This window comes from Myotis lucifugus, unplaced genomic scaffold (genome assembly GCF_000147115.1).
Source record: "Myotis lucifugus unplaced genomic scaffold, Myoluc2.0 scaffold_41, whole genome shotgun sequence".
Taxonomy (NCBI): domain Eukaryota; kingdom Metazoa; phylum Chordata; class Mammalia; order Chiroptera; family Vespertilionidae; genus Myotis; species Myotis lucifugus.
The window spans coordinates 6,851,556-6,876,545 of NW_005871089.1; the positions used below are offsets into that span (position 1 = coordinate 6,851,556).

Sequence of the window (24,990 nt, forward strand, 5' to 3'; positions counted from 1 at the left end):
TCAGCGGTTCTCAACCTGTGGGTTGCGACCCCTTTGGTGGTCCAACGACCCTTTCACAGGGGTCACCTAAGACCATCCTGCATAGCAGGATATTTACATTATGATTCATAACAGTAGCAACATTACAGTTATGAAGTAGCAACGAAAATAATTTTATGGTTGGGTCATAACATGAGGAACTGTATTTAAAGGGCCAGAAGGTTGAGAACCACTGGTCTAGATCCTCCAGCCACCAGCAGCCCTGTGGCTTTTCCTTTTCACAGTTGGGTTCCTTTTCACAGTTATGCCTGTCACCAAGCAATGTGGCTTTGGTGCAATGCAGCTTCCTCCTCACCCTCTTGGCCCGGTGGCTGGGTGTCCCTCTCCAGCCCAGATCCCTGTTCCTACTGCTCTCAAGATGTCTGTTATGCCCAGATTTCAAGACCCCCCAAAGATCCACCAGGGAGCGCCAAATCCGATGCAAAAGCAGAGAGTCTTTTATTCAAGCTAGCTTGGTCCCCCCCCCCCCTCCATTACTGGATGCGAGAGAGAGCCCCGAGTCCCAAGAGAACAAAGGTTATATAGGGCTAGTCATTTGGGTGGGCTTCGGTAAGTGATGTGAGTTACAGAGATTGGTCACTCTGGTCAGGGTTTTACAGCACAAAGGTCAGGAAGTGACCAACACATTCTGAGGTTTGAGCCGTCCCCCACTATAGCCTTATTAGGACCTTAGCTGCGTTCCTGGAGCTTCATTGGTCCACTCAGGTGGTGGCTGGGGGAGTTAGGATATTACTGGCATTCCTGTGGTCACTCTCAGAAAGGGGAGGGGGTTTAGGCTGAGGGCCCAGCCCTACAAGATAAAGTGGAGGAGAGTTCGTTTCTGCTTTGTCCTTTCAATGTCCTTTGCCCTTCCTTGTAAATTTTCTCCTCAGCTGTGACTAATTTGTTAATTTTGGGTGTATGTTTTCTGATTTAGTTGCAAACCAGCCTGGCCCTGGGACGAGATGCACGACACGTCTGCCCATTTGGCCGCCATTTTCCTCCCAAAACCCTGATGACATTTTTCTATTGATTTTTAGAGATAATGAAAAGGAGGGGGAAAGACACACAGAAACTTTGATGTGAGAGAGACACATCTATTGGTTGCCTCCTGCATGTGCTCCATCCAGGGCCGGGAGCAAGCTTGCAACCAAGGTACATGTCCTTGACCAGAACTGAACCCAGAACCCTTCATTCCACAGGCCAATGCTCTGTCCAATGACCCAAACTGGCTAGGGCCCCCACTGTTTTTTATAGTCTGAAATTATGGGGATTTCTCTTTCCAGTACTGGAACTCTGGGCTGAGCTGTCTGGTGTGGGGCTGGGACCCCTTGCTCCTCTTGGGAGGCCTCTGCAGCCAAGATATCCTTCCTGATGAAAAGAATGCCTTATGTGGGTGTTGGACCAGCCTGTTCCTCATCTCTTCTCTTTCTACCAGTTTCCATGTATTTTCTTCTTTATTTTTTTGTAAAAGAACATTTATTGGGCAAACTACAGAGGTAAAAGTAATTTCTACAAGAAATGGGCTTAGCAAACAAGTTATAAATATAAAGGAAGGGCCCCTGGAGTTTGGAAGTGAAGAAGCCAATGGTAACATGCCTGGGGCCAGGAAGGGAAGGGGAAAGGGAAAGGCACGGACGTGCTCCCTGGAGGGAGAGCACTGCTTTCTTCTTTACTTCGCTAGTTGTAGAACTTCCATTCAGCCAGCTTTCAGGTGGTTCTGAATGATGATTGTTCTGTATTTTAGTTGTAATTTTGATAAGGTTGTGAGAGGATGTGAGTACTGCATTTATTTATGCTGCCATCTTGATTCTACCTAGATTTTTAAAATATGAAAACTATACAAATGAAGTAAATGGCAAAAGGACCTAGTAGCAATATTTTGTTATTGTGGACTATCAGTTACTTTAGGACCTAAACAAAAATTCTGAATATTCAGACTTCTTTTGCTCTGTTTCATATATACTTGTATTCTGAGTCAAGCTACTTGACCAAAAGTTCTGGTTTAGGAAGGCATTTAGCTTTATAGCAAATGTTTTTCCACCTACAATTACCACCTTCAAAGGAATTGACATCACAGTGCTGATGTAATCTGCTGGGTCCCTTTTGAACAGTGTGCAAAAAATTATGTCAGCTCTATGGAAAGCCAAACAGGTACCCAAAATAGCACAATTATACACAATTCAGTGAGGTATAATGTTAACTTTTCCTCATTTAAAAATTAATCAACAAAATGAAACATGAATTATAACTAACTTGGTTTCAGGAAACACACATTGAGAATTACATTATTGTCCTTGTTTTATTTTTAGTGATGGACAGGGATTTTGTAGAGTATCATGCTGTTTACATTGCAGATTTTAGTAATAAAGGAATGTAGAGGGACTTACTCAGAATTGTTAATGAACTGTGGTTCCAGACTCTTATAACTTTTCAGGTACAACCATAGCGTTGTCTGTATAAATCAGTAGATCAAATGAACAAGAAACTTCCAACAGTGGCAGAAATGTCACTGTAGCTGTGATCTGTCTGAACACTGAACGGAATTCACCTTAGATAGTTTTCTGAGATTGTTTTCTGAGTGTACTGTCATCTCTGGCAGTCCCGTCTCACTCAATATCCAATTGCCATCTTTCAAGGACTTCACCACTTTCTTTCTTTAAAAAAATATTTTTATTGATTTCTGAGGAGATGGGAGAGGGAGAGAGAGATAGAAACATAAATGATGAGAGATGCATTGATCAGCTGCCCCCTGCACACCCCACCTGGGGATCGAGCCCACAACCCAGGCATGTGCCCTGACCAGGAATCGAACCATGACCTCCTGGTTCATAGGTCGATGGCACTGAGCCATGCCGGCAGGTCAGGACTTCACCACTTTTAATATTTGAGATAACTATCACCAGTTTCTGAACGGAACACTTGTATACTCTTTTAATTGTTCCACAACATTATTTAGGTATTTCATGAGTTCAGAATCAGTAGTTATAAGCAAGGTGAGCCCATATTTCTGCACTCAAATAAAGGTGTCAGAAGGATGTATGCCACACTGATGTACAATGCTTTTTTTTTTTTTTAAATCATCACCTGAGGATACTTTTTCTACTGATTTCTAGAAAGAGTGGAAGGGAGGGGTGAGGGGAAGAGAGAAAGAGAGAAACATGTACGTGAGAGAGACACATTGATTGGTTGCCTCCTGAATGCATCCCTACCAGGGCTGGGCACCTGCAACCCAGGTGCATGTCCTTGACTAGGAATCGAACCCACGACCCTTCAGTCAGCAGGCTGACTCTAACCACTGAACAAACAAACCATGCAGGGCTAAAATGCTGTTGATGCCATGATTTCAGTGCTCCTGTGCAGGGTGATGCCTTGCTCCTAGGAGAGCTGCCACACCATAGCCAGTCCCACAGACATGGTGCATGCCCACTGCAGACAGTGATTGCATGGCCCTGCAGCAGCTTTCTGTCACTGGTTTGATAAGTAACAACCAAAATTTTTCTTGTTTCTTTTTTTTTTGAGTGTATATTCTTTTTTTCTAAATTTTGTTATTAAATCTTTATTGTTCAGATTACATTTGTTCCTCTTTTTCCCCCCCCATAACTCCCCTCCTCCCAGTTCCCGCCCCACCCTCCGCCCTCACTCCCCACCCACTGTCCTCATCCATAGGTGCACGATTTTTGTCCAGTCTCTTCCCGCATCTCCCATTCCCCTTTCCCCCCGCAAGAATAGTCAGTCCATTCCCTTTCTATGTCCCTGATTCATTATAATCACCAGTTCATTCTGTACATCAGATTATTTATTCACTTGATTTTTAGATTCACTTGTTGATAGATGCATGTTTGTTGTTCACAATTTGTATCTTTACCTTTTTCTTCTTCCTCTTCTTAAAGGATACCGTTCAGCATTTCGTATAATACTGGTTTAGTGGTGATGAACTCCTTTAGCTTTTCCTTATCTGTGAAGCTCTTTATCTGACCTTCAATTTGAATGATAGCTTTGCTGGATAAAGTAATCTTGGTTGTAGGTTCTTGGTATTCATCACTTTGAATATTTCTTGCCATTCCCTTCTGGCCTGCAAAGTTTCTGTTGAGAAATCAGCTGATAGTCGTATGGGTATTCCCATGTAGGTAATTGAGTCTCTTTCTCTTGCTGCTTTTAAGATTCTCTCTTTGTCTTTTGCTCTTGGCATTTTAATTATGATGTGTCTTGGTGTGGTCCTCTTTGGATTCCTTTTGTTTGGGGTTCTCTGCGCTTCTTGGACCTGTAAGTCCATTTCTTTCACCAGGTGGGGGAAGTTTTCTGCCATTATTTCTTCAAATAGGTTTTCAATATCTTGCTGTCTCTCATCTTCTGGCACCCCTATAATTCTGATGTTTGTACGCTTGAAGCTGTCCCAGAGGCTCCTTACACTATCTTCGTATTTTCGGATTCTTTTTTCATTTTGCTTTTCCGGTTGGGTGTTTTTTGCTTCTTCGCATTTCAAATCTTTGACTTGATTCTTGTGCTCCTCTGGTCTGCTATTGGGTGTCTGTATAATATTCTTTATTTCAGTCAGTGTATGCTTAATTTCTAGTTGGTTCTTTATCATAGCATCGAGGGTCTCATTAGATTTTGTGAGGCTTTCATCAAGTTTATTGGCAGCTTCTAGCACATTATTGCAAGCCCTCAAAATTGCGTTTTTTAGCTCTGTATCCTCCATTTCTGTCATGTTTTTTTTGTCTCCGCATTTTTTATGCTTTCTTGGTGCACCCCCTTGTGGTCTTTGTGCGCAGTCTTGTTGTAGTTAAGCCTTGATTGTTGTAGTTAATACTAGAGGGATTTGACCACCAGGCCGACTGGCTGTGAGAATCAGCTGTGTCTGCCGTGGGAAAACTTCTGTCCTCTGGAGAGGTGCTAATCTAGCCTTTGCCTGAGGCGATCCGGCAAATGGCTCTGCGCAGGGCTTGGGTGGGGCGGGATCAACAGGGCGGGCGGAGGGAGCAGTTATGGCTGCTCTCAGTCCCGTTCCCAGAGGCTCTGCTTCTCAGAACCCCAGCAACTGCTGTAAACCTCGGAGAGAAAGCTGCCCTCACGTTCCAACTGATGCCTGACAATCCCGCTTCTCCCGTTTGAGTCTGAGTCCCTAGAGACTCACCCGGATCTGGAGCTCAGAGTCTGAGACTCCCTCCTGATTGAAAACGACAACCGCGCGCTCAGCCACCAGCCCGCTTTGCACGCGCACCTCCACACCTTTATATTTTCCACACTGCGCCTCCTCTGAGCCTCGGTATGCTGTTGTCTTTCCTTCTAGTTGAAGAGTCTCTCCTCAGCCAGCCTTCCTGTGGTTCTGGGTGATGTCCGTTCCGTCTTTTAGTTGTATTTTTGAAGTGGTTGTTTGCGGCAGCAAACTCCGGTGTTTACCTATGCCGCCATCTTGGTCTCTCTCCTTTTTCTTGTTTCTTGAGGTAGGCCTGTATTGCTATTAATTTCCTTCTTAGGAATCCTTTTTCTGTGTCCCATAGATTTAGGGTCCAGTCTGTCTTAATTTTTTTTCCCTTGGTCTCATTGTTAACCCATTCATTGTTTAGTAGCATTTTATTTAGCCTCCATGTATTTGTGTATTTTACAGGTTTTTTTTTCCTTATAATTGGTTTCTAGTTGCATACTACTATTGTGGTTGAAGAAGATGCTTGTTGATTTGAATATTCTGAAATTTATTGAGACTTGTTTTGTGGCCTACCATGTAGTCTATCCTGGAAAATGTTCCATGTGCACTTGAAAAGAATATATATTCTGCTGCTTTGGGGTGAAATGCTCAAAAAATATAAATTAAATACATCTGGTCTAATGTGTCATTTAAGGCCACTGTTTCCTTATTAATTTTCTGTCTCGAATATCTATCCATTTATGACAATGGGGTGTTAAAGCCCCCTACTATAACTGTATTACTGTCAATCTCTCCCTTTATGTTCATCAATATCTGCTTTATATATTTAGGTGCTCCTATGTTGGGTGCATAAAATGTTTACAAGGGTTATAGCCTCTTGTTGGATTGATTCCTTTATCATTATGAAATGTCCTTCTTTGTCTCTTATTATAGCCTTTGTTTTAAAGTCTATTTTGTTTGATATCAATATTGCTACCCAAGCTTTTTTTTTACATTTGCATTTGAATGAAATACCTTTTTCCATTCCTTCACTTTCAAACTGTGTATATGTGTGTTTTGATCTGAAGTTTGAGTCTTTTTTAGATAGCATATGTATGAGTCTTGTTTTCTTAATCCATTTAGCCACTTTATGTCTTTTGATTGGAGCATTTCATCCATTTATATATAAAGTGACTATTAATAGCTATATAGCGATTGCCATTTTATTATACATACTTATGCTCCTCTTTACTTTATTCTTTTGTTGTTGTCATTCCTCATCCTAGTATATTTTTCCATTAATTTTTAGAGAGAGTGGAATGGTGGGGAAGAGACACTGTGAGAGAACATCAATGTGAGAGAGACACATTGATTGGTTGCTTCCCTCACATGCCCTGACCAGGGCTGGGGTCAAGCCTGCAACCAAGGTGCATGTCCTTGACCGAAATTGAACCCAGGACCCCTCAGTCCACAGGCCAACACTCTATCCACTGGGAAAAATGGACTATGGACTCTTTTCTTTATTCTTAAAGAAGTTCCTTTAACATTTCTTGTAATACTGGTTTGGTGGTGATGAACTCTAGCCTTTTCTTGTCTGGGGAGCTCTTTATCTCTCCTTCAATTTTAAATGATAGCCTTTCTGGGTAGAGTAGTCATAGATGTAGGTACTTGCTTTTCATCACTTTGAATATTTCATGCCAATCCCTTCTGGCCTGCAAAATTTCTATTGTGAAATCAGCTCACCAGCTCACAGTCTTATGAGAGCTCCTTTGTAGGTAACTTGTTTTCTCTTGCTGATTTTAAGATTCCTTCTTTGTCTTTAACCTTTGGCATTTTTATTATGATGTGTCTTGGTGTGGGCTTCTTTGGGTTCATTTTGTGTGGGTATATCTGCAACTTCCTAAACTTGTATGTCTATTTCCTTAGTCAGTTTAGGGAAGTTCTCAATCATTATTTCTTAAAATATTTCTTTTGGTTCCTCTATGATGCAAATGTTGGTACACTTGATGTTGTCCCAGAGGTCCCTTAAATCATCCTCAGATTTTTAAAAAATTCTTTTTTCCCCCCTGTTTTGATTGGATGTTTTCTACTTTCTTGTCTTTCAAATTGCTGATTTGATCTTCTGTTTCATCTAATCTGCTGTTGATTTCTTCTAGTGTATTCTTCATTCCTGGTATTATATTAATTTTCTACTGATTCTTTAAAAAAATTTAAAAAATATTTTTTTTCAGTTATAGTTTACATTCAATATTATTTTGTATTAGTTTTAGGTGTACAGCTTAGTGGTTAGATAATCATATACTTTATAAAGTATTCTCCCTGATATTTTCAGTACCCAACTAGCATCATACATAGTTATTACACTATTATTGAGTATATTTCCTATGCTGTACTTTATATCTCCATAAGTATTTTGTAACTACCAACATGTACTTCTCAATCCCTTCACTTTTTTCACCCTTTCCCCACCCCCCTCCCATCTGCTAATCATCAGTCTGTTTCCTGTATCTATGAGTCTGTTTCTGTTTGTTGTTTCATTTATATTGTTATTTTGATTTCTCATATAAGTAAAATCATATGGTATTTGTCTTTCTCTGCCTGACTGATTTCACTTAGCATAGTACCCTCTAGGTCCATCCATGTTATCGCAAATGGTAAGATTTTATTCTTTTTTTATGGCTGTTTATTATTCATATTTTTAATCTTCTCTCCTCTTTCTCCTTATTCTTATTTCTATTCTTATTCTTTCTTTTTTTATTGTCTAAAGTTTTACATATGTCTCCTTTTCCCCCGCTTGACACCCTCCCCAGCCATTCCCACCCCAAGAAAGCCCCCACTGCCCCAGTGTCTGTGTCCATTGGTTATGCTAATATGCATGCATGAAGTCCTTTGTTTGCTTTCTATCTTATTCTTTCTTATTAAAAAAGACCATTTAGCCGAAGCCGGTTTGGCTCAGTGGATAGAGCGTCAGCCTGCGGACTGAAGGGTCCCAGGTTCAATTCCGGTCAAGGGCATGTACCTGAGTTGCGGGCACATCCCCAGTAGGAGATGTGCAGGAGGCAGCTGGTCGATGTTTCTCTCTCATCGATGTTTCTAACTCTCTATCTCTCTCCCTTCCTCTCTGTAAAAAATCAATAAAATATATTAAAAAAAAAAAAGACCATTTAACATTTCTTATAATACTAGTATGGGGTGATAAACTCCTTTAACTTTCCCTTCTCTGGGAAGCCCTTTATATGCTCCATGATTATAAATGACTAGAGGCCCGGTGCACAAAAATTTGTGCACTCGATGGGGGTTGTCCCTCAGCCCGGCCTGTGCCCATTTGCAGTCCAGGACCCCTTGGGGGATGTCCACCTGTCGACTTAGGCCCACTCCCCAGGGGATCAGGCCTAAGCTTGCAGTCAGACATCCTTCTGGAAGCCAGGGAGCCCTCGGGGGATGTCCGACTAAAGGCTTAGGCCCCCAAGGATGGGGTCTAAACCGTTAGGTGGACATTCTTAGTGCTGCCACGGAGGTGGGAGAGGCTCCTGCCACCACCTCTGCGCTGGCCAGCCATGAGCCAGCTTCTGGCTGAGTGGCACTCCCCATATGGAAGTGCACTGACCACCAGGGGGCAGCTCCTGCATTGAGCGTCTGCCCCCTGGTGGCCAGTGTGCATCATAGCAACCGGTCATTCTGCTGTTCAGTCAATGTGCATATTAGCCTTTTATTATTATTATATAGGATGTCCCTATTTCCCCCCTTTTGCCCCCTCTACCCAGCTCTTGCCCCCCCCACTTCTCTCTGGCCATCACCATACTGTTGTCTCTGTCCATGGGTTGTGCATATATTTTCTTTGGCTAATCCCTTCTTTAAATTCACTTCTTTAAATTTTTATTTTCAGATAAGTGCTTATAACTGCACTATTATATATTTTGTATTATATTATTTAGAATTAAGATATTTTTTAATTGAACCCCTGTAAATTATAGCACAATTTAATAAATTATGCTAGAAGCAATTAGGAGATTTTTCATGTAATGCAGATACATTTCAATTAATATTTTATTAATTTTTAAATTTTTAATATTTTAATTTGAAATAATCTCATACATGTAAAAAAAATCTGTAAAATACTACAGCATATTATATGTACCTTTCACCCAATTTCTTAGGTGTTAATAATTTAAACATAACCATTATACAACTAACAAAATTTGGAATATATTTTTCTTATAATCTCTTTAATGTTACTTAATCCATTTACTTTGTTTTTGTTAATCTTCACCCAAGGATATTTTTCCATTGAATTTTAGAGAGAGTGAAGGGAAAAGGAGAGACACATTGATTGGTTGTCTCCTGCACATGCTCTGATAACGACTGGGGATCAAGCCAGCAACTGAGGTATATGCCCTTGACTGGAATTGAACCTGGGACCCTTCAGTCCATGGGCTAATGCTCTATCCACTGAGAAAAACAGGCTGCAGCTTAATTCATTTACTTTCAATCTATATGTGTCTTTATATTTAAAGTGGGTTTTGTTTTTGATTCACCCTCATAATCTGTCTTTTAATTGGTGCATTTATGCCACTGACTTTCAGAGTGCTTACTGATAGAGTTACTGCCATATTAGGTGGCTTCTGGGGCTTCTGGGGCCGGCCTGCTGCCCGGGATCGGATCCGATTACGGGTGGCAGGCAGGCGGCTTCTGGGGTCTCACACGGGGGCCTGGATGGCGGCTTGCGCTGGCGGCTCGCACTGTCCCACCCTGCCTGCAGTATGCAAATTAGCTGCCATCTTTGTTGGCGGTAAATTTGCATATCACGCTGATTAGCCAATGGAAGGCGTAGCAAAAGTATGGTCAATTACCATGTTTGTCTATTATTAGATAGGATAGTTTTGCTGGGTAGAGTAATCTTAGTTGTAGGTCCTTGCTTTATATTACTTTGAATATTTCTTGCTACTCCATTCTGGCCTACAAAGTTTGTGTTGAGGAATCAGCTGACAATATGCTTTTCTCTTGCTGCTTTTAAGATTTTCTCTTTGCTCTGGCCAGTGTGGCTCAGTTGGTTGGAGCATTGTCTCATACACAAAAAGGTCATGGGTTTGATTCCTGGTCACACGTTCGATTCCTGGTTAGGGCACATGCCCAGGTTGCAGGTTCAATCCCCATTTGGGGTGCATACAGGAGGCAACCAATTGATGTTTCTCTATCACACTCTCCCTTCCCCTCTCTCTAAAATCAATAAAAACAGTCTGTAAAGGAAAAGCAAGATGGCGACATAGAGAAATGCCTGTACACGCCGCCTCCCACAATCACATCAAAGTAACAACGAAAATATAGAACAATCATCATTCAGAACCACCTGAAAGCTGGTTGAATGGAAGTCCTACAACCAGAGAAGTAAAGAAGAAATCACATTGAGACTAGTAGGAGGGGCAGAGGTGCAGAATGGACTGGTCTGACCCCATGTGTGCTGTCTTTTAATCGGGAGGTAAATTTCTCTGGGGAGGTTGCTTGTGAAAAGCAAGGGGTCCCAATCCCACAAAAGACCTGCAGCCCAGGGTTTCAGAGTGGGGAAGAGAAGTCCCCATAACTATGGGCTATAAAAACCAAAAGGTATTGTGGCTCAGTGACATGGAAGCTGCTAGAGACCAAGGAATTTCTTTTAAAGGGCCAGCACGTGAACTTACTCAGACTCAATCCCTCTGAGCTCCAGCACCGGTGACTTTGGGGGAACCAGACACATATGGGGCGGAACTGGATTGTCTGGCATCTGGGAAGGATATCAGGGGTGGCTTTCTCCCAGACGGGGATGCGCACAGGGGTCATTGCTCCTGTGCTGGGATCTCCCTGTCCCAGAACTGACTGGCAGGGGCCATATCTGAGTTTCCATCACCCTGGAGCACACAGTTGGCTCCACCCTGGTGATTCCCTGAGACCCCATCCCAACCAATTTTCAGCCCCACCCAACCTGTTTGTAGCAGTTTTTCCATATGAATAGCCTACCCTGGCTCAGGCTTTAGAATTTCCTAAAATCTCTCAAACAAGCTGCAGCTGGTATCAGCATGCCTCAAACCTATCATTAAAAGGCCCAAGACCTGGAACTAGCACCAGCCTGCATTGCTTCACAGGTCTCACCTGGGTACCTCCAAGCCCAATACAAATAGCAGTCATCTGCATATCTCTCTGTAGTTCCTGCCAGTTGGCCCCAGGCAGTGGCTGACTTTGCACCTCCCTGGAGACCCTAGAGCCAGTGCACCCAGTGGATAGCTTCAGACCATAGCAGATTACAACTCTACACATCCACAGGCAATACACTCAAGAGGCAGACTCAGTGAGCAACAAAGCCCGATTGAAGCAAGTCCTGCCCATAGGGGTGGTTCCTGCACAGCAGCTCTCCCATTGTAGCTACAGCTGGTCCTCACAGCCAATTGGCCTGGAGGTCAATTCTTCCTGGTGATGTCAATAGCAATCAAGGCTTAACTACAAGACTGTGCGCACAGCCCACACAGGGACGCACCTCTAGTGCCCAGCTCAGGTGACTGGTGAGGCTGAACCACTAGGCTCTACAGGACACCTACTACACAGGGAATTCTACCAATTCCAGGAGACATAGCAGCTCTACCTAATACATGGAAACAAACACAGGGAAGCAGCAAAAATTGGGAGACAAAGAACATGTCACAAATGAAAGAAATAGAAGCAAGCAAACCACTGGATACAGAACCATGGTTATAAGATTACTCAAGGACCTTCATGAGAGGTTCAAGGGACTTAGTCAGACTTCCAAGGATTTTAGTAAGAATGTCAAAGACATTAAAAAGGACCAGTTAGAAATTAAGCATACACTAACTGAAATAAAGAATAATTTACAGGGTTTCAACAGTAGAGTAGGGGATTCTGAGAATCAAATCAATGATTTGCAATATGAGGAAGCATAAAACACTCACTTAGAAGAGCAAAAAAAGTATGAAGATAGTGTAAGGAGCCTCTGGGACACCCCACATTTGCATCATGGAGGTGCCAGAAGGAGAAGAGAGAGAGCAAGAAATTGAAAACCTATTTGATAGAATAATAACAGAAAACTTCCCCTACCTGGTGAAAGAAATAGACTTACAAGTCCAGGAAGCACAGAGAGTTTCAAATAAGAGGAACCCAAAGAGGCCCACACCAAGTCACATCATAATTAAAATGCCAAAGGTTAAGGACAAAGCATATTAAAAGCAGCAAGAGAAAAACAGTTAATTTCCTACAAGGGAGCGCCCATATGACTGTGAGATGATTTCTCAACAGAAACTTTGCAGGCCAGAAGGGAGTGGCAAGAAATACTCAAAGTGATGAACAGCAGGGACCTACAATCAAGATTACTCTACTCAGCAAAGCTCTTATTTAGAATTAATGGTCAGAAAAAGAGCTTCACAGACAAGAATAAGTTAAAAGAGTTCACCACCACCAAACCAGTATTACATGAACTGTTGAAGGGTATTCTTTAAGAAGAGGAAGAGGAGGAGGAGGAGGAGAAGGAGGAGGAGGAGGAGGAAGAAGAAGAAGAAGAAGAAGAAGAAGAAGAAGAAGAAGAAGAAGAAGAAGAAACATGAACAATAAAATGGCAATAAATATGTATCTATCAACAATTGAATATAAAAATCAAAGTAAACAAATAAGAAATTTAATGAACAAAATAGACTGGTGAATAACATAGAACCACAGGCATGGAAGCACGGAACACACTGACGAATTTTAGAGGGAAGGGAGGAGTTGGGAAGGTGAGAAGAGATTAACTAAAGATCTTACCTAGCGACATAGACAATAGGGTGGTGAAGGCCTGGGGTCCGGCAGGGCAGGAACTGGGTGGAGCGGGAGCAATGGGGGGAAAAGCGGGTCATCTGTAATACGCTCAACAATAAAGATAAAAAAATCAATAAAAACATATCCTTGGTGAGGATAAAAAAGATTCTCTCTTTGTCTCTAATCTGTGGCATATGAATTATGATGTGTCTTGGTGTGAACCTCCTCAGGTTCAATGTATTTGGGACACTCTGTGCTTCCTGGTCTTGTACTTTTATTTCCTTTTCCAAGTTAGGGAATTTTTCCATCATTATTTTTTCAATTAGGTTTTCAATTTCTTGCTCTATCTCTTCTCCTTCTAGTATTCCCATGATGTCAATGTTAGTATGTTTTGAGTTGTCTCAGAAGTGCTAATTTTTTGGATTCTTTTTATTTTTTTGCTCTTCTGATTGGGTGTATTCTTCTTATATTCCAAATCACTGATTTGATTCTCTGCTTCATCTACTCTACTGTTGTTTCCCTGCAATTTATTCTTCATTTCATTTAGTGTAACCTTCATTTCTGAATGATTCTTTTATATAGTTTCTCTGTCTTTTTTCATGCTGCCAAAGTTCTCACTAAGTTCCTTGAAATTCTTACTAAGTTCCTTGAGCATCCTCATAACCATTGTTTTGAGCTCTATATCTGGTAATTTGCTTGCTTCCATTTCATTTAGTTCTTCTTCTGGAGATTTCTTCTCTTCTTTCATTTGGGACCTGTCTCTGCATTTTGGCTGCTTCCCTATGTTTGTTTCTATGTATTAGGTAGAGCTGCTATGTTTCCTGGAATTGGTAGAGTGGCCTTGTATAGTAGGTGTCTGCCAGGAGCTAATTTCAGCATGTCATAAATGCAAGAAGTTTCATCAAAAGGTTGATGGGCTTCTATATTCAGGAGGGTTGAATACATGTTATTGCCTGCTGAAATAGCTGAAAGCATTTCCCCAAACCTAAAGATTTGCATATATTATTGCCTGCTACCTGACAGCCGAAGGCAGTTCCCCCAATCTGACAATGCCTACTGTATACCAAACCTTAACCTTTGATATGTATATCTGTTTTGCCTTAGGGCAATTTGTGTTAATAAAGAGCGAGGGGTCCAGAGATTCAGGGAACTTGGTTACTGAAGCTAGGTCTCCTCTGGCTCCCCAAAATGCCTTCCAAATTTATATTTCATATCTAGTCTCTTTATTAATTTACACACAGCCCTTCTCCAGATTCCTGAACCCTTCTAGATGCTGGCTAACACCCCAACAGGTGTCCTGCAGGGCCCAGTGGCACAGCCTCTCTAGTCACCCAAGCTGGGTGCTCCAGGTACACCCCTGTGTGGGCTGTATGCACTGTCTAGTTGTAGTTGAGCCTTGATTGCTATTGGTATCAGAGGGAAGGATTGATCCTCAGGCTGATCAGCTGTGAGGACCAGTTGTGACTATAGTAGAGAAGCTGCTGTGCAGCTGAACCTATGAAACAAGACTTGCTTCAGTGGACTTTGGTGCTCATTGAGTTCATCTCTTCACTCATGGAGGTGGTAGAATTTTAATCTGATGTGGTCTGTAGCTGTCCATCAGGTGCACTGGGTCTGGGCCTCTGAGGAGATATAAAGTCAGCCACCACCTATGCCTTCCTTTGGGCCACCTGGCACACACTACAGAGTGATATGCAGATGGCTGCTACTTGTGCTAGGCTTGGAGGTGCCCAGGAACCAAGGCAGGCTGCCCCTAGTGCTGGGCCTGTTGCACTATGCAAGAGATACGGGGTACACATGGCCAGATTATTTGAGAGGTTTTGGAAATTCCAAAGCATGAGGCATGAGAGGTTATTTGTATGGAAAGGCCACTGGAGATGGCTTGGGTAGGCCTACAAGTTGGGTGGGGTGGGGTCTCAGGGAATCACCAGCATGGAGCAAAAAGGATTAGTCAGGTTGATGGAGACTCAGATATGGTGCCTGCTTGCCAGTTCTGTGTTGGGAGGGTTCAGAAAAGGAACAGAGTCCTGGCCGTTGTGCTCAGTGGTTAGAGCATCAGCCCACATACCAAAGGATCACAGGTTTGATTCGCAGTCAAAGGCATATACCTGGGTTGCAGGTTCCATCCTCAGCCCTGGTCAGGGTCTGTGCAGGAGGCAACCAATTGATGTCTCTTGCATCAATGTTTCTCTTTCCCAACCCTCCTTCTACTCGCTCTAAAAATCAATGGAAAAAATATCCTCAGATTGGGATTAAAAGAAACAAAGGAAGAAAAAAAGAAAGAAAGAAAGAAGAAAGAAAGAAAGAAAGAAAGAAAGAAAGAAAGAAAGAAAGAAAGAAAGAAAGAAACGAAGGAAGGAAGGAAGGAAGGGAGAAAGGGAGGAAGGGAGAAAGGGAGGAAGAAAGGGAGGAAGAAAGAGAAACAGTGACCTCTGCCAGCACTTCTGTTTTTGGGGAAAGCTGCCTCTCCAGCTCTCACCTCGATGCCAGACAACTCAATTCCTCATCATCGTATATTCCTGGTGCCTGTTGAATTGCTGTCCCAGTGTTGGAGCCTAGAGCAAGTGAATCCAAGTTAGGTTCATGCACAGGCCCTTTAAGGGGAACGCTGGTACTCCAGCTGCCCTCCATCTCACTCAGTCACAATCTCCACTGGGATTTACAGCCAAAAGTTATGGGGCCTTGTCTTCCAGCACTGGAATCCTGGGCTTAGGTCTTGTTATGGGTCTGGGACCCCTGGCTCCTCAGGGGTGACCTCCACAGCCAAAATATCCCTCTTGATTTTTATCTGCCACATGTGTGTGTTGGACTGGCCTATTCCACATCTCTACCCCCGCCCCCCCACCAGTGTTGATGTGGCTTCATCTTTATATCCTTAGTTGTAGGACTTCTGTTCAACTAGAATTCAGGCAGTTCTGAATGATGGTGGTTCTGTAGGTTAGTTGTAATTTTGATGTAGTTGTGGTAGGTTCCAAGTATGGCATTTACCTATGCTGCCATCTTGACTGGAACCCCCTAATTGGTTCTTTTTTAAAAAAAATAATTTCTACGTCCTTTTTTATGTTATTATCTCTTTGTTGAAGTTCTTACTAAGTTCCTTGAGCATCCTTATACCCTGTGTTTTGAACTCTGTATCTGATAGATTGCTTGCCTCCATTTCAATTAGTTCTGTTTTTGGAGAATTTTCCTGTTCTTTCATTTGGGACATGTTTATCTCCTCATTATGGTTACCTCTCTGTCTTTGCTTATATATATTAGATAGAGCTGCTATGTCTCCCAGTCTTGCAGGTGTCTTGAGGGACCCAGTGCTGCAGTTTCCTTGATCATCTGAGCCAGGTGCTCCAGAGTGCTCTTTGTGTGTGCACTTTTGTTGTAGTTGAGCCTTAATTGCTATTGGCACATCAGTGGGTGGGGTTGGTCCTCAGGCTATGAGTATTGATTATGACCACAGTGTGTGTGGGCTGACCCCCTGGAGTGAAATTTGCCCTAACAAGGCTCTGGTGCCTGCTGAGACCACCCTTTGGGGAACTAATTAGATGGTGCTCTGTTGTGCTCTGAAGCTGGCCACTGTGTGTATTGGTTCTGGGGCCTGTTGTGAGGGGCTCCGGTGCAGGCCATGGTCAGCCACTGCCTGTAATTGGCTGGTGCTTCCTGATAGGAGCTACAAAGTGATCTGCCGTTGATACCTGCCTATACTGGGCCTGGAGGCATGTGGGAGCAGCCACACTGCTGCGAACCAAGGTCAGCTGCTACCAGTACAGGGCCTGGGGACGCTTAGCAAAAGGCTCAGGGCCCCTGAGACCTGCCTTGGCCTGCCAACTGCCTGTAAGCCTCAGCTGCTGAAAGAGCTTCGGGTGGTATACCGAGTGTGTGAAGCAGTCTCAGGGAGTCACCAGGGTGGTGCAAGTGGTATTTACCAGGGTAATGCAGATTCCGTGTGGGCGGGAGGCACAACACAGGAAATATGGCACTCACCTCCTGGCTGTGCAGAAGGGCTCAACACAGGCAGCTTTCCTTGAGCCTTGCTCAGAAGCCACACAACTCAGTTTCTCCCTGTATGTCTCTGGCACCTCCAAGCTGCTATCCCTCTGCCAGAGCCCAGGGTGAATGCCTCTGAGGGAGTGAATCTGTGTGCAGGCCCTTTAAGAGGATGCTTGGAACTCCAGTCGCCCTGTGTCTCACCAGGATGAACAGAATCCATCTGATTTTCAATAACTACATGTTGTGAGGGATCCTCTTCCTGGCACTGGTGCTCTGGGCTGGGGATCTTGATGATCCTCCAAAGCTGAGATAGCCCTCTGATTCTCAACTGCTATATGTGGGTGTAGGACCAGCTTGCTTTGCATCTCTGCCCCTCCTACCAGTATTGAGGTGGCTTCTTTTTTATAGCTTTACTTATAAGACTTCAGTTTAGTGAGTCTTCAGATGATTATCCAGGTTGCTTGTTCTATAATTTAGTTGTAATTTTGATGTAGTCATGGGAGGAGGTGAGAATGGCGTTTACCTACTTTATCATTTTGACCAGAACTCTCTTCCATGAGGATTGTTTTCTTTAAAGTAGGGCATGAATTGGGGCAGGGAGCCACTAGTGGCCAAGAGGCGGCACTCATCCCATCCCCTCCACCTTGGCCCCAGCAGTGCCTACTGTATACCAAGCACCATGTTGGGCATAGGGTGGGAAGCAAGATGAATAAGATTGAGTCCTTGCTCTCAGGGGATTAGAGTTCCATGTGGGTGACAGTGTGTCCATACATGGGAAATACAAGGGTATCAGAAGCTAGGGATGCACAGAAGAGGGAGAATTTATCTCTGACTGAGGAGTTAACAGTGCTTCATAGAAGGAGTGATATTTGGTCTGAGCCATGAGGTAGGATTTGAGCATGTGGCTCTGGGTTGCTGGAAACATCACCTCTGTGTAGATATAAATGGTACAAAAGGAACAGTGACTCTGCATGGGGGAGAAGGAGCTGACTACTAACCCACCTAACTTGGTTGGTGAAAGAGCCCAGAGTAGTGGGAGTTAACAGAAAGAGGGGCAGGGCCAGCTCCTGGAGGGTAAGTGTCTGGCTAAGGGTTTACTTCTTTTTCTTCTTAATCTTCATCTGAGTACATGTTTAGACAAAGGAAGAGAGAAGGGGGGCATTGATGTGAGAAATATCAATAGGTTGCTTTCCATATACCCTGATCAGGGATCAAACCCGCAACCCAGGTATGTACCCTGACCAGGAATCAAATGGCAACCTTGTGGTGCACAAGATGATGCTCAACCAACTGAGACACTCTGGCTGAGCAAGGGTCTGCTTCTTGTTTGGTAGAAAGTGGGATCCCTAAGAGGATGGATACTGAGCAGGGAGGGGAGTCCAGTTGAGAGCAGAAAGGCCCAGAAGGAGGTGGGAAGTGGGGGTGCAGTATCAGAAGGACCTGTTTGGCTGAGCTGCTCTGTTTGTCTGGGGGTAGAGGCATCTAGCCCCCTGACACTCCTGTTGGGCTCCCCACCTGCATTTAGAGCTGGCCAGATATACAGTCCTATTCAACCCAACACCCCTGACTGCAGTTTGATGTCAGGGCAAATATTAGCCTTTGGCTGTGGGGGAAGCAGGAGAGATATCCATGAAAATTGCCCCAGCCTTTCCTCTCAGCGGTAGTGACAAGGGCTGCTGAAAGACGATGACACAGACCTGGATCCAGAGTAGAGTTGGGGTTCTTTTGACCACCTTCACAACTTGGCTCTGAGAGCAGAAGCCTGGGGGTGTGGCAGAAACCTTGGCTCTCTCTCTCCTGGGCACCCCTTTGTCACTGCCAGATGCCTTGGGAAAGGGTTGGCTAGGTTCTGAACCCCTAGAGCCCATAGTGCATTAATCAGGCCAGCAGCCCCCTCCCCAATCATCTTCATCTTTTCCTGTTTGCCCAGGTGCTCCACTACATTGCTCCACAGTTGCCATTAGAACCCCAGGTGGCTAAAGTTTGCCTGAACCCAGCTCCCTGACAAGATGGGTAGTGGGGCAGGGAACATGATCTCCAGCCTGGGTTCATGACTTTTCCCTTTCTCATATAGCCCATTGCCTTGTCTCATTTTCACTTTCTCCCTAGCAGGCCCACAGCCTTCCAGCCATCTAGTCTTGATCATTCCTTCCACTTCCCATTCTACTCTGCACCAGCCTCCCTAACTCTGGCCTCGTCCCCCGCCTTCAGTCTGCTCTCCATGCAGTGAGCTATTTGCCCCATATCCCTTCTGGCCTAAAACTCTTTAGTGCTCCCACTGCCCTCTGAACAAAGCCATGCTCCTGACCAGTGCCTGCAGGTCCCAGACTCTCCTTCACCCCTCTCCTACCCTCACTTGTGCTCCAGCCACCCTGGGATGTTGAGCCTGTGGAATGGGTAGGTTAGTGTGATGAGCCACACTTCCAGAACCACATTCCAGTGGAGCAGTAGTAATGTCTCTCCAGCAGTAATGGGTATGCCCTGAAAATGGGTTTCATGTGGAACTCTTTAGAGAAGCACTGCATATGCTCCACCTCCTGGAAATTCACAAGACACTTTGTTACATGGCAAAGGCTGGGAGGAGTCCTGTAGTAAAGAAGTCTATTTTGCTTTATTTAGCCCAGAGATTCCCAGAGTGTTTGCCCATAAATAAGGACATCTATGAACAGCTCTAGCAACTAGTTTCCCTGGACCACCCTGTGGAAAATGCTGGATGGGTCCTAAGGTGTAGTGCCCTGAATTCTGGGATCTGGGATCCTAAGGCCCACTCCCCCTACCCCAGAAGGCTCTCCCATGGGGACACATCTTTGTATGTGGCAGATAAGGCATTGGAAAGCTGGGCCCCACTGTTAAGGTTCACTCCCATGTACTGGATCAAGCATGGTTCCTGCATGTGTTTGTTGACACTACACACATTCTTTTAAAATTTTACCTGGCTGCGAACATTTAAAATCTGGGAGATTTCACACAGATTTTTGAATTTTGAAGTACTCTATAAAACTAAAAGCCCTATCAACACATAGCATACATATATCCCTCTGTAGAATTGAAGAACAGCATGAACCATTTACATGTAAGGCAGATCACTATACTCCTGGTGCCTACTGAACCCCCTGAAAACATTTGCATTTCTGACCCCTGTAAAGGGGAGTGTGCGGCTCTTCTCAACGGAGTTCCTCTTCACTGGGTGACCTATACCTGACCCACTGCTCTCCAGGCTGTTAATTTTTGCTAAGGGCTGAGGTAGGTGGTGCTTCCAGAATGTTCCTCACAACGGATGAAGCACCAGGTACATTGTGCAAATCAAGTCAAGAAAGCCCACTAGTACACCCCACCCTTTGCCCGCAGGTTCTCTTGAAGAATGAGGCAGTAGGGCTGCAGAGAGGTTGGGGAAGGCCTGCCCATGCCTCCTCTCATCTCACCCACCAGTGGTCTCAGCAGATCAGAAGACTTGAGGCAGCTGCTCAGGTCACCCTGGTAATTGAAACATGCTGGGTGTGAGAATCACTCCCTGTAAGAGCGAAAAGCTGAGGACAGTGTGGGGCCAACCACACTGGCATTTCTTAGTCAGTATGCTGCTGTGGGAAGCCTGCTAAAAATAGTCTGATTCTGGGCTGACACTGGAACCTGGGTGTATAAAGCAAGAGCAGAGTGGACTTTTTGGATACTTTTGAGAATACAATATGGAGTCACTCCAATTGTGGTGAGCAAGGGAACATCCCCTAAAGAAGTCACTCACACAAGTTTGTGTCTGTCCACAATGCCAGGTTTATTAGGGGAGACCTCCCCAAGGTCAACAGAGTCACATGCAGGTTACACAGAGAGCGGGATCTTAGGTGACATAAGCGAGCAGAGTGAGCATTGGGTGGGAAGTCCCCATCACTGGCAGCCTTAGCAGGCTAGAGCGGTGGGTGTTGGTCTCAAGCCAGATGGCTCCAGTGGGGGCACCCATCCAGTGGAGTGGAAATCTGGCAGGGCTCTGACAGTGACGTGTGGTACAGCCAAGCTTGAGCATTGGGTGGTTGGAGCTCTGGGTTCTTATAGCCCATAAGCGGTGGAGGTCCCACTCTAGATAGAATCCTTATTCAAGTGTCCATACTTGTGATTTTGGGCATTCTGGACCCCTCTTAAGGGTGTTCCCGTTACACCCCATTAGCTGTTTTGACACAGTACTTGACACATTGGCATGGCTGACAGTGACTCCATATTGGACTGTCAAAAAGTGTCCAAAAATTCCACTTCGCTCTTGCTCTGTACTGGGAAATTCTGGCTTGGGGGGCAGCCAGAAAAACCCCTCCTGTCTGGGTGCTGCTGGCTGGGGCACAAAGGTGGAATGGGGGCTGGTGAGGGGCATGGCCCTGCCCTGAAAAGACTATGGGGGAGATAGAGCTCTGACTTGAGGGCCCCAGTCTGAGGGCGGGTTCGTGGGGGAGTCTCAGACCTGCCTCCCCCTACTCCCACGCTGTTACGATAACTGAGGAACTGCCCCTGTTAGGCTGAGACAGGGCACCAGGACATGTTTCTGTCCTAGGTGGTCTGAGGAAGGTCCACAGGGGCCTCTCCTGCTCAACATGACATTTCAGTTCTCTGGACTCTGGTCCAAAGTCCCCACAAGGCCCTCCATCAGGATGCCTGACTCCAGCCATCTCCTGCTTTGCCTGAACATGTCCTTGTTCTTGGCTCATCCCCTTCTCAACCTATTCAAACCCTCCCTTCCATGGTATAGAAGAACCAAAATGGTGGCATAAGTAAACACCTGTACTCATTGTCTCCTACAACCCCATCAAAATTACAACTAAAATACAGAATAACCATCATTCAGAACTGCCTGAAATCTGGCTGAATGTAAGTCCTACAACTAGAGAAGTAAAGAATAAAGCACATTGAGACTAGCAGAGGGGTGGAGGCCCAGAATGGGCTGGTCTGACAACCAATTGTGCTGCTTTTTTAATTGGGAGGGAGATAATCTCTGCAGAGGTTGCCCATGAAAAGCAAGGGGTCCCAGCCCCACAGCCCAGGGCTCCAGAGCTAGGAAGAGAAGTCCCTGTAACTACAGGCTGTAAAAACTAGCAGGGGTTGGGGTTCAGTGACACTGAGGATGCTGGAGACCCAGGTGCCCCTCTTAAAGGGCTGGGCACTAACTTACTCAGATTCACTTCCTCTGAGCTCCAGTGCAAGGAGGTGTTGGGGGACCCAGACATATATGGGAGGAACTGGATTGTCTGGAAGTGGGGCAGGAACTCAGGGTGGCTTTCTCCCAGATGGAGGTGCTTGCAGGGGTCATTGTTCCTGTGCTGGGACCTCCCAGGTCATAGGGCTGACTGGCAGCCATATCTGTTTGCTCTGCCCTGGTGATTCCCTGACCCAATCCCATCCAATTTGCAGCCCCACCCAACCTGTTTGCAATGATTTTGCATATGAATGGCCTATCCTGACTCAGGCTTCAGACTTTGCTAAAATCTCTCAACAAACTGCAGCTGGCTCAGCGTGCCCCAAACCTATCAATAAGAGGCCCGAGACAAAATACTAGCATGAGCCTGTCTTGCTTCACAGCTGGGCCTTGCCTGGGCACCTCCACACCCAATAAAAATAGTTCCTGCAGGGTGGCCCCAGGCAGTGGCTGACTTTGTACCTCCCTGGAGGCCCTAGAGCCAGTGCACCTGGTGGACAGCTTCAGACCATAGCAGATTACAACTCTACACATCCATAAGTGACACACTCAAGGGGCAGACTCGGTGAGCACCAAAGCCCCACTGAAGCAAGTTCTGCCCATAGGGGTGTTTCTTACAAAGCAGCTCTCCCACTGTAGTTGCAGGTGGTCCTCACAGCCAATTGGCCTGAAGTTCAGTTCCTCCCAGTGATGCCAATAGCAATCAAAGCTCAACTACAAGACTGTGCACACAGCCCACACAGGCTGCACCTATAGTGCCCAGCTCAGGTGACTGGAGAGGTTGAGCCATTGGGCCCTACAGGACACCTACTACACAAGGCCACTCTACCAATTCCAGGAGACATAACAGCTCTACCTAATACATAGGAAAAACATAAGGAAGCAGCCAAAATGGGGAGACATGTCACAAATAACAGGAATGAAAGCAAGAAAACTTTTGGATACAGAGTTCAAAACCATGGTTATAAAGTTATCAAGGATCTTCATGAGACTTTAGGATCTTAGTGAGGATGTCAAAGACAGGAAAAAGAACCAGTCAGAAATTAAGCATACACTAACTGAAATAAAGAATAATTTACAGGGAATCAACAGTAGAGTAGAGGATTCTGAGAATCAAATAAACGATGTGGAATATGAAGAAGCAAAAAACACCCACTCAGAAGAGCAAAAAGAAAAAAGAATCCAAAAATATGAAGATAGTGTAAGGAGCCTCTGGGACACCTTCAAGCATACCAACATTCACATTATAGGGGTGTCAGAAAGAGATGAGAGAGAGCAAGATACTGAAAACCTATTTGAAGAAATAATGACAGAAACTTCCCCTACCTGGTGAAATAAATAGATTTATAAGTGCAGGAAGCACAGAGGGTCCCAAACAAGAGGAATCCAAAGAGGCCCACATGAAGGCACATCATAATTAAAATGCCAAGGGTTAATGACAAAGAGAGAATCTTAAAAGCAGCAAGAGAAAAGCAGTTACTTACTGACAAGGGAGGGCCCATACAACTGTCAGCTGATTTCTCAACAAAAACTTTGCAGGCCAGAAGGGAGAGGCAAGAAATATTCAACTACTAATCAGGTCCAGGTTAATAGTTGACACTCTGGGGACTCAAATCTCACTAAATGAGCAATGAACAGCAAGGACCTACAACCCAGCAAAGCTCTCATTTAGAATTGAAGGTCATATCAAGAGCTTCACAAAGAAAAAGCTAAAGGGCTTCATCACTACCAAACCAGTATTACATGTAATGTTGAAGGATATTCTTTAAGAAGAGGAAGAATAAGAAGGGAAAAAAATATGAACAATAAAATGGCAACAAATATATATTTATTGTTAGAAATAAGGCAAGCCCCCAAACTAGGAGTCTTGGCAGAACACAAAAGATACTCGGGAGCCAGACAGCAAGGAAAATATCTTTACTTCTGTAGAAGGGTGTGTACCAAGGCAGGGTCTGGCAGCAGGCACATGAGGGTGGTCCATTCAGGGCTTTATTTCTGACACAGATCATCTGTCCCTTACTCTTGATTGGTCAGAGCTTAGGCTCACATTCTTGTGTGATTGGCTAATTCAAAGGAAAAGGGGAGGAGTTGACCTTTGCCATTTCAAAATGGTGACCCCCAGAGGAGCTGCAATCATGGAGCCAAAATGGCGGTTGCCTAAACTTCCTTCTTTGACAGAAAAGATTACTTGTTTATTCTCACAATCCTCCCTTTTTCTTATTTAACTCTTTCCTTCAAACTCAGCTAACATTCGTTGACTTTTATGCTCTGCAGTATCTAGGAGATTACTCCTTTCTTATATATGAGATGATATAACATCCCATGACTGTAACTCCTAACCCGATTGTCATAGAGGTGAATATGGATACCATCATTACCTTCCACTTTCTGAACCATTGTTCTAGTAAATTGGAGAAAGGATTCTCAATTCCAGGATTCTCAGCTAACTCATGAGATAAAGTTGTTCATCCCTGTAGGGCCTTAGTGATGGTTCCATCTGGAGCTGTGTTGTAAGGGATGAAAGTACAACAGTGGCCCTCAAGATTATACAAACTCCTCCTTTTTCTGCCAGAATCATATCCAAGGCCAACCCGTTCTTCCACGTCAGCCTGCTGGTGGCATCTAGTTGTTCAGCTATACCTTTAATTGCATCTTGACTATAGTTAATATCCTTTGCGGGTTAATTATAGTAAATACTAGAGGTCCAGTGCACGAATTCATGCACAGGTGGGGTCCAGCTGGCCCAGCCCCAATCAGCAGATCAGAGTTGGGCCTGTTGGGAGGAGGAGATGGCGGGAGGTTGGCTGGCCGGCCCGCCCTGATCGGGGCCCGATCAGGGGCGCCCAGCTGGGGGGAGGGGCCCACAGGTTAATTGGCTGGGGACCACACCTCTGATTGGGGTGGGGGGGGCCTATTGGGG

General features: G+C 44.7%; 1 pseudogene; it reads right to left on the reverse strand.

Moving 5' to 3' along the window:
• Window positions 1-2,326: 2,326 nt before the first annotated feature.
• The window catches only part of LOC102440587, a 27,087-nt pseudogene continuing 4,423 nt past the window's right edge, over window positions 2,327-24,990 (reverse strand).